This window comes from Halichoerus grypus, chromosome 7 (genome assembly GCF_964656455.1).
Source record: "Halichoerus grypus chromosome 7, mHalGry1.hap1.1, whole genome shotgun sequence".
Classification (NCBI taxonomy): domain Eukaryota; kingdom Metazoa; phylum Chordata; class Mammalia; order Carnivora; family Phocidae; genus Halichoerus; species Halichoerus grypus.
Window position 1 is genome coordinate 61,806,571 of NC_135718.1, and position 10,568 is coordinate 61,817,138.

Genomic DNA, 10,568 nt, shown 5'->3' on the forward strand with positions numbered 1-10,568 from the left:
GGCAATGAAGGGGGGCTCTCTGGCTGTGGAAGGACCCCTCTTGCCACCACCCCACCACCCTGGGGTTTTGTAGATGGAGGCAGCACCGCTGTGGGAACACTGACAGGCCCATAAAGGCCCAGAAGTGGACAGTTAGCCCATTGCCCTGAATAATCCTATGTCCAACCCAGAGTCAGTATGCCAACACCCACTCTGGTAGCCCAGTCGTAGGGGAAGACACAGTGTGCTGGCTGCTGGGGGTGACCTGTTGCCAGGCTAACCTCCTGGAACAGATCTGGACCACAGGCCCCAACAACCAAGAGGTGTGAGGTCAGGGCTTCCTTGGGGCACCTGGTTGATGCCACCCTGGGACAGAGGGGTTAGAGAGTGCCCTGAAGAGGAGAAGTGGGGGCCAGGGCCCCTGCAGGCACTGGTCTGGGACAGGGCTGCGGGACCCAGATGGCACAGCTAGCCCAGGTAGGTCCCAGGCATCCGAGGAAGACTTAGAAGAATTTGCACAAGACCTCCAAAGCACAGGTACTCTGAGGTGTGGATGGGGTTGGGCCACTTGCCTGGGTCTAAGGGTGGTGCTATGGAGGGTGTTGTACTGTAGATTTGGAAGCATGTAGAGTTCATAAGTAAATAGCCATACTGTTGACTGAGAGCTGGATATACATTAGCCCTTCAGTTTGCAATGGTCTATCTGAGTGAAGGGGTATCATTTTCCAAAAAACAACAGCTATATAATAATTTGTTAGGGAAGCATATGTATGTGTGTGTACTCCCCTAATGCACACATGTGTTCCCATATATACATTTGTATATAAATGCATATAAAATAATATATAAGCACATAATTTATTTTATAAATTTTTATGAACATGTATAAACATAAATATATGTATATCTTTCACACATATGTCTCACTTGATAGAAGAATTTGGCTTCATTTTTTTCATTAACTCGATTTTTTTATTCATATAACCTATTGCAAAGCAAGCATTTTTATGTTTTTGATCCAATAAATTATTTCAATGTGTGACATCATGACACTAATAGGACACTAATCTTCATTTCGTCACTTTTGTTTAAAGTAATCTCTACGCCCAACATGGGGCTCAAACTCACAACCCTGAGGTCAAGAGTTGCATGCTCTACCGACTGAGCCAGCCAGGCGCCCCTCATTTCTTCAGTTCTTAAAGGAGCTGGTTTCTCTTTACGACTATATTTTCTTTGTGGGTGATACTTTTGTGTAATTTTGTATAATGTAGCAGATTTCTTATTAATTTGACCCTGCTTGTCTAACCTACTTTTTCTTTTCAGTATATAGCACTTCTTGTTATATTTTCAAAAGAATACTTTATAAAGAAAAATTATTCATCAAATAAAGGAAATGAAAACCCCAATGGATGTTGTGTAAGAATAGAATTGTATCATTACCAATGAAATATTCTTTCCTATAAACAAAATGAGGAACCAGACTGAGAAGAATTAAGTATGCTTAAATATGCTGAGGTCTTGGAAATTTTAACTAGAAGAAGAACATGCCTCACTACATGTGTTAAAGGGGCATAACTCTCTTGTTCTCTACGTTCACTGGAATTTTGAGAAGTAGTACCAAATATATGTTTTGAGCTTTGTCAACTCTGAACTCAGTGGCGATGCAAGAGGCACCTGGTTTGGGGGCCATATCTCAAGTCTGAAGAGGGGGACAATACAGGGTCAGAGTGGGCTTCATGGTGAGGCTGTGGTGAATGTGGGCCTTGAGGTCTGGGCAGTGGTTTGGAAACTGGAGTAGTGGGTGTGGTGGGGCGCTGCCCAGATGCCCCTTCAGGAGGAGACAGACACTGCCCAGCTGCAGGGAGGGTTGGCTGCTGATGGATCTCAGTTGAATCCCTCTCTGAGATCTGCCTCTTGCCCAAGGTCATACCTCCTCCCTGGGGGAAGCCCAGCTCTAGTGACTGGTCAACGCGGAGTGGAGTGCGCAGCACCTTGACACAATTTCTGACATCCTGAAGGGCCACCTCAGCTCCACAGCTTCAGGTGGGATCTGCTGGGGCCTCAGTTCTGGACATATCATGGTTCAACTTCTGCCTTTGCCCAATCCCGCTCCCCTCGCTCCCTCACGGGTCTTCCTGAGAGCTCCCCAGTAAACCTCCTGTACACACATCGCAGCATCTCACACTGTCTGTTCCCAGAATGCCTGACTTAGGACAATGTCAGCCTTTCCAGGCAGAGGGTGGATTTGGGAAACAGTTGAGACGTCCAGTTGGCTGGGGTGTAGTGTGGAATGTAGGGGCAAATGAGATAGAAGTATGGAAAGGATTCACTACAGTAAAGTGGCAGGTCTGGGGATGGTGAGGGTCTGCAGTTTTGAGCACAGAGCAGCCTTCTGGCCAATTTAGGTCAACTTATCAAAATTTTCTGCATATCTCAGGGACCATATGATAATAAGAAATGTAACTGAAAGAAGTCGGTTTATAATGTGCTCTCATTTTTCGATGCAGATCCCATCACTCGTGAGCCATGTCTTTTGAATTTTTTTTTTCAAGAAGTAGGGATAGATCTGAGAAGATTATATAAGCAATCTCTACGTGCATTTGCCAAATAGCTGCTAACGGTTAAAAGTATTGTGTCTTCCCTCTACAGTTTCTGCTTGCTCCTGGGTGAAAAACCTACCAGGTACCAGAGAATACGTATGTGGTCTCTGAGCCCCACAACAACCCTGCAAGGCAGTATTAATGTCCCAGTCTTAGGGATAGAGAAACTGAGGCTTGGATGGACTGAAGGACTTGCCTAGTGAGGAAGGGGGAAAGATGGGACTCAATCCCAGATTTCTTGAACTTAGAGCTTCTGCTGCCCAAATCAGATGAGCAGGTCTCATGGAGCCCATGATCTAGGCCTCGTGCTCTGGGGCTCTGACTCACCAGGCCTAACTGGTGACCAAGACATGTGCTGAATAACCCTTACAAGTCATCTGTTCAACTAACCGAAGCTGCCGTTCAGTAACTTAGCAGTTGATTTAAACAACTGTTCCTTCTTTAGCAACAATAATAATCATAAGAAGCACTTCTAGTTTTATTATTTGCAAAGCCCTTTCTATGTGTCGTATTGTTTGAGCTTCACAACAGAGCTGTGCGGTAAGTAGAACACAGCGTTAGCCCCATTCTATGGATGAAGGAACGGAGGCTTAAAGAAGTTCATGTGCTCACATTCACTTGGCTTAACGGGGGCAGGACCAGGCCCCGAATTCTGGTGTCCCCTTTTGTGCTCCATGTGGCTTCTCGTAAGCCATTTACTTAAGCATCTGAGAGGGAATGAGGCTCTGAGGAGAATGTACATCTGCCTTTACCTTGGTTGAACTAAATACTCTGTAAATACACCAAGACTGTCTGGGAACAATTCATCAGCCAAGAAATAAAAATGGCATGTTCAAAGTGATTAAAAATGAGGTTTGACCCTACTGTAACTTGCTGGGTAGACACCAATATTCTGGCACCCTCGTGCTTGAGTATTATTTTCTCTAATTATCATTCCATTCCCGTGGATGCTTTCTACTTTTATCAAAACCTGATCTTTCCCCCTATGTCACCTGCAAGGCCCTTTTTCTAAACTCCCCAGGATTTGTCATTTAAAGTTGATTGCCATGTCTCACCAGCAAAAATTCCTGGGCGATTGAGACAAGTACCTTCTTTATAGTTGGGGTTTTATATCATTGTTGACCGGACACTTTGTATTCTCATACGTTTTAACGATTTTCTTTAATTTTTCCCCCCTATCCTTCTGATGTCATATCATCAAAATATCAATGATTTCTAAGCACTGTAGTTTGTGTTGGGTTCCTGGCTTTGCAGTATACCTGGTATATGTTAGCACCACGATCCTGCAGAAAAAAGGAAGAGAGGTGAGGATTATCTGTCATGGGGGAAAACCGGGATATACCAGCTGGGGATGGGAAGCAGTGTAGGGAGAAAGGGGAGGGGTGGGGGAGGGACAGAAATGGCCTTCGTGAGGAAATGCTCCCTCTGGGCTCAGTCAGGCACTGGGGCTTCTCTGTTTCTGAGAGCAACTCCCCTACCCGGCCTTTTTTTAAAAAATAAACTCCATGAAAGTGAATTGTGTATGAAGGAAAATGACCTCACACGTTACTCTGCTTTCCATGAAGTAAAAAAATCATGGTGGAAAATTTACAAGGAAAACAATTTAATTTCCCTATTTCTCTTGCCATCTGATTTTCAAGATTACCCAATACTTGGACCATCCCGGCAAAGCGTCTGTCCTTATTGACCTCATTTCTATTTCCCAATCACTTTATTTAGCAGCTTGCTAAATATAACGCCCCTTCACCCTGGGTCCTTTTTTAAACAGAAGTAGGATGAGGCAGGAAGTGGTGATATAATTTCCCTGGATTCACACTGCGAGTTAACGACAGAGGGCCAGGGCCAGGTAAGAGCTCAGACCGGCCCTTTCCTCACCTCTGCCGCAGGGCACGAATCGTAGGAGGCGGACCACCCCTCCAGCCTGAAGACTTTATCGGAGGTGAGCGATTTGGTCTTCTTAGAACAGGCGCGGGCCGACCACAGCCAAGGCCCAAATCTGGCCCGTTGTCTGTTTTTTTGTTTTGTTTTGTTTTTTATGGCCCACAAGGTAAGCATTTTATTGGAATTTTATTCGATTTTTTTTTAAAAGCACAAGGAGAATACTATTTCATGACACATGAAAATTACATGAAATCTGGCCTTTTGTGCCCCCAAATAGAGCCAAACCGGGGCACGGCCACGCTTGTTTGCTTCCTTACTGATGCTGTCTTTGGCTGCTTTCGTGCTACGATGGGAGAGTAGAGTGGTTGCAACAGAAACTTGAAAAGCCTAAAATAGTTTATAATTTGTAAATAGGATGGCCTGCAAAGCCTAAAATATTCACCATAGTGCCTTTTATAGCAAAAGCTTGCTGACCCCTGATACAGAAGATTCTGAGGGATGAGGCATGCACTAAGTATTCGTTTCTTGGCTCGTGCCTGGGGCCCGTGTCTGTCAGCAGTGGGAGGCAGCAAAGGGTGGGACAGTGGATGAAGCTATAGGAAGATTCCAATTTTTCTCAGAGTAGGGCCCGCGTGAATCCCTAAGGCTATCAAAAGACCCTCTCCCCCCTTTTTAAATCGATTCGGAATTTTTCAGTTATGGGAAAGGAAAATGGCACTTAGAGGAGTTCAGTGATTTCCTGAAAGCTACACAGCCAGTCAGACTTAAGCCCAGAACTTTTCCTTCGAGGCAGGGGGCTCGAAGCACCCCGGGCTTCTGCACGCTGGCCAGGCCCTTCCGCCCAGCAGTGGGGAGGGCTGCCCTGGGGGCCTCCAGTGGCACCTGAACTGCACCTCGCTTATGTTCTTAGCGAGCCCTGCGCAGCCTGGCGGCGCTAGGGACCCGTGCCGTCGCATCTTATTTCAGCAACTAGAGTACGAGGCCTTTGAATAGGGTTTCCAGATTTAACAAATTAACATTCAAGATGCCCAGTGAAATTTGAATTTCAAATAAATACTTTTTTAGTTCATGTGTGTCCCATGCAGAACTTAAATCTATTTGTATGAGATATATTTAAGAAGTAACATTAAGAATTGTTTATTGCTTATCTGAAATTCCCATTGAACTGGGCATCCTGTATTTTATCGGATGACTCTTCCTTTGAGGGCAGGGATCAGGGACTTTACTCTTTCTTTATCTACCTCTTTCTTCCCAACGTCCCTATCACTCCCACACCCAGTCCCACAGTGCCTAACACAGTGCCTTTCAAAGATACTTAGGGATTCAATATAATGAAAACCATCCTCTTTCAGGCTAAGCACTTAGCTCTCACCAACGCTGAGGAGGCAAACGTGTAAATCGATTCATTATATTGTATCCTGATACCCGTTAACGAACGGGAGGATGAGCCAAGAGCTGCGAGGATCTCGGGGAGGGAACCCCTCAGGCTTCAGAATAGCAATTGGAAAGGCTTCCCAGAGGATGGGATCCCCAGGGTGAGTTTTGAAGTCAGGGTGTGAGTTGACAGACTGGGTGGGGGAGGGGGAGCTGGGGAGAGGGACCAGCAGGTGCCAAGTCCTAACTACATAAAAGGGAATGGTGTGCCCAGGAATGGAGAGAGAAGCAGAGTGATTGGTGCGCTGGTATCTGGGACGCAGGAGGCACTTGGTAAACAGTGATTCAGAGATTTGTCCCAAATGCTCCATTCGGCAGCTCCATAGAGGTGGCCCTGGAGTTAAGACCACAGTGATCCTTGTTCTCAATTCTGTGACTCTAACTGCCAATGCTTGGGCCACTAACCCAGCAGCCTCTTCAATCAAGCAGATGTTCTTGGAAAGTGCCTGTTTCCTTCAGGTTAGCTTCGTGGCATAGTTGGCATGTTCTTCACCATGGCATGCCACAGATCCCATAGTGAAGTCTAATATTCACTTACTCCTCTTGAACTAGTGATGGGAAGAGACCCGTGCCTGCTTAGGCCTGAGGCTGGGCTTTTCATCTACCTCGAGGCTCTGACTGGCCATAAGTGACTCCCTGTGACGTAAAGGAGTCTGTTGTTAGTCAACCTCATTCCTATGAACATCAACCTCATGCCTTGTTGTCCTTAGTCTTTTTCTAAACCACACGGAAAGATAATATGCACAGTATCATCTATGTGTCCCTCTTCTCCACTTTTCCATCTTGCTGGGCACCCCAGGAAGCTGTACTATGTAGACGGTCTTAATGGACTACCTTGCCTTCACTTTGTAGGGTAGCTGGTCAGTGAGGTGGCTCTCTCCCACTGAGTCACTCAAAGTTCACTGTGTCCCTCTACAAAAGGCCACAGCTTTCCTCAAGCACCTTCTCCATACAGCAGCCCTTTCTGGTTCCGGAAAGTGCTTCCTTCCCTTGGTCTGCCCCTACCGCAGGCTTTGGGTAGTAATGGCTTCCCACTCTTGGTTGCCATAACGTATGCACTTTTCCTTGTTGGTTTTCCTAAACACTGCTCACACCTTGATAAATAGTCATCACTTTATTAAACTCTCCTCAATTACTGTTTGAGTGTGCCATTTGTTTCTTGATGGGACCCTGACTGATGCAGATAAAAGTAGTATGACGACAATAATTTATTTGCTTATTAATTCCTGTTTACAATACTAAAGATGGAGGAAAGGTTAATTCAAGGACATGTCATACCTCACTCTATCATACCTTTTGAACAACAGGTGACAATCTATTATGTAAGGAAATATGCTGGTTTGGAAAATAAATTGCATTTCAACTTAGTTATATCTCTAGGGAGTCTCGGGTGTTCAACACAAAACCAAGTGAATTGTTCAATAGAATTGCTATTTCTTTTGCAGGTGCAGATATAATGGTAAAGAACTTGAGTTTTGATGTCAGAAAGATTTAGTTTTGAATCTGAGCTCTTTTAGTTACTACCTTGTGGTTATCGGATGAGTTGCTTCTCGTGGCCTTATCTATAACACGGAGTGATAATTCCTCCCTCACACAGTGGTTGTAAAAATTAGGGGAGATATTGGGTAAAGGACCTGAATAGACATTTTTCCAAAGAAGATGTACAAATGGCCAATAGGGACATGAAAAGGTGTTTAACATCACTAGTCATCAGGGAACTGCAAATCAAAACCTTGAAGAGATATCACCTCATATTTGTTAGGATGAATATTACTAAAAAAACAAGAGCTAAAAAATTTTGGTAAGAATGTGGAGAAAAAGGAACCCTTTTGCACTTTTGGTGGGAATGTAAATTGGTGCAGCCACTCTGAAAAACAGGATGGAGGTTCCTCAAAAAATTAAAAATACAACTACCATATAATGAGTAATCCCACTCCTGGATATATATGAAGGATATGAAAACAGGATCTCAAAGAGAAGTATCTGTACTCCCATTTTCATTGCAGCATTATTCACAATAGCCAAGATATGGAAACAACGCACATGTCTGGCAATGGATGAACGTGGTGTTTATACAATGGAATATTATTCAGCCATAAAAAAGAAGGAAATCCTGCCATTTGCAGCAGTGTGGATGAATCTGGAGAGCATTATGTTCAGTAAAATGAACCAGACAGCATAAGATAAATATTGTGTGGTATCACTTATATGTGGAATCTTTTTTTAAGAAAAGCTAATCTCATTTAAACAGAGAGTAAAATAGTGGTTGCTGGGATCTGGGGGAGGGGCAAACAGGAAGATGTAGGTCAAAGGGTACCAACTTTCAGTTATAAGATGAATAAGTTCTGAGGATCTAATATACAGAATGGTGACTATAATAAATAATACACTTGAAATATCCTGACAGAACTTAAGTGTTCTCACCACACACAGACACACACACACACACACACACACGCAGATTAAATGAGATAATGTTTATAAAGCACTTAGTTTGTTGCCTTGTACATAACAGGATTATTAAAATGACTAAGTGATACACTGGGTATTTAAATACAAAAAATACAAAAACACTAATTCAAAAGGATAAGGCACCCCTGTGTTTATTGCAGCATTATTTACAGTAGCTAAATTATGGAAGCAGCCCAAGTGTTCATTGATAGATGAATGGATAAAGAAGAAGTGGTATATATACACAATGGAATATTATTCAGCCATTAAAAAGAATGAACTCTTGCCATTTGCAATGACGTGGATGGAGCTAGAGAGTATTATGCTAAGTGAAATAAGTCATTAGAGAAAGACAAATACCATATGATTTCACTCATATGTGGAACTTAACAAAAGAAATGAGCAAAGAGGAATAAGAGAGAGAGACAAATCAAAAATCAAACTTTTACCTATTAGAGAACCCACTGAAGGTTACCAGAGAGGAGGTGGGGGGCGGGGTAGTGAAATAGGTGATGGAGATTAAAGAGTACACGTGTTGTGATGAGCACCGGGTGTTGTATGTAAGTGTTGAATTACTATATTGTACACCTGAAACTAATATAATACTCTATGTTAATTATACTGGAATTAAAATAAAAAGCTTAATAAAAAATGCCTAAGTGATGCTTACAGACACATCATTTTCACTGTGTTCAACAATAAGCCTTGGATTCTAGAGCAACACCTTCCAATAGAACTTTCTGTAGTGATAGAACTGTTCTATATTTGTACCATCTAATATGCACCTATGAATACTTGAAATGGGGCTAGTGTGACTGAAAAGATGAAGTTTTAATTTTATTTAATTCTAATTAAATTAAAATGGCCACATATGACTAGTGGCTACCATATTGGACTATGTAGATCTAGAGAGTAAACATAAAGATAACAAGTCCTTTTGTAAGATCATCTATGCCATTTGGACATGTGAACATAAAAACCATCAGTAGGATAAAATCAGAAGTGTCAACTGTTCATGCTCCTAGAAACTGACATGATAATCGTGTCTGCAGTACTCATATAAAATTTTTTCTGTACTAGATAGATTGAAGTTATACACAAACACATAAACATACACACACTTAAAGGGAATATTCTGGATAATTTTTTTTAAATCAGATTATCTGGATAATTATCTCAATTCCTCCTTTTGCTTTAGTTCATTGGATATTAATATGAGGACTTCTCTGCCCCTGCCCTTCTAGAGCCCATGGTGGGCATACTTATCAATATAGCACTTATTCTTGCCAAGCCCAGTTGGGCCTCCCAATCCTCAACAAGACGATGGAGACCCATACAACTCATTGATTGGAATTGACATGTGAGATAAAGCCCATTTCCCACCCTAGATTTAGATACATTCTTTTAAGGGAGTACTTGGGTAATTTGGAAGGAAAAGTAGCAAATGACTATACAAAATATATTTAGAGTTAGAGAATTTTTAGAGCCAGAGAAGGCTCAAAGAGTTGTCTTATTTTTCTTGGGCTTGACTTATTTGCCTACACACAAATGTGCCATATCTGCTGCGTGTTTTCCAGTTATCCTCCCCACCCCCACCCCAGATCCAGTGTCCACCCTTCTCCACCCAGCTATGTGCCCTGGGGGGCTGACCTGTGGACTGATCACTGAGCTTCCTTGCCCTGGGCTTCCTGTTGGCAACTGGCCAGTGGGAGGCATCAACAGGAGATCTGGCAATCAGGTAAGTGTGAAACTGGGGTATTTATTCCCCTGACTCCCTTCCTGTGGGACAAGGTGGACTGCCCAGATCCTAATACTGTGAGTCATATAGCTCCTGTCACCTGTTGGGGACCCTCTTCTCACAGTCCTCTGTTTCCTTGGAAACTGCTCCTTCTCATTGCTTCTTCAAGCCCAGGGAGAGTAAAGGGAGGGCTGCTGTGGCCAGCCCCAGATGCTATGCTCTTTCTTCTTTCCCCATACCCTGACCACATCTCTGAAAAGAGTCTCTTTATCATTAACTCTCTTCATACTTCACAATTTGAGTGTGCCATTATTTTCTGCTGGGACTTTGATATATCTATGAAAGAGTATCAGGATGCCCTCTCTCTGAGCCTTTCTTCCAAGCAGCAATTGCTACAGGGATAATTTAGGACATTGCTTTTTAGAGTAGCTGTTTAATCTCCCTGCCTTACCAGACATCAACTTAGACCCCTCCGTGGTGAGTCA

At 43.2% G+C, this 10,568-nt stretch overlaps 1 long non-coding RNA gene across 2 annotated transcripts; it reads left to right on the top strand.

Moving 5' to 3' along the window:
* The first annotated feature begins 4,343 nt into the window (after positions 1-4,343).
* On the top strand, positions 4,344-9,946 carry LOC118519329 (uncharacterized). 2 transcript variants are annotated; one of them, XR_004909107.2, is made up of 3 exons: positions 4,344-4,518; positions 7,901-8,053; positions 9,923-9,946. It is a non-coding gene; the product is annotated as an uncharacterized LOC118519329 (long non-coding RNA). The 2 variants fall into 2 exon arrangements; XR_004909106.2 differs by lacking the exon at positions 9,923-9,946 and having other exon boundaries at positions 7,901-8,101.
* The last annotated feature ends 622 nt before the right edge of the window (positions 9,947-10,568 follow it).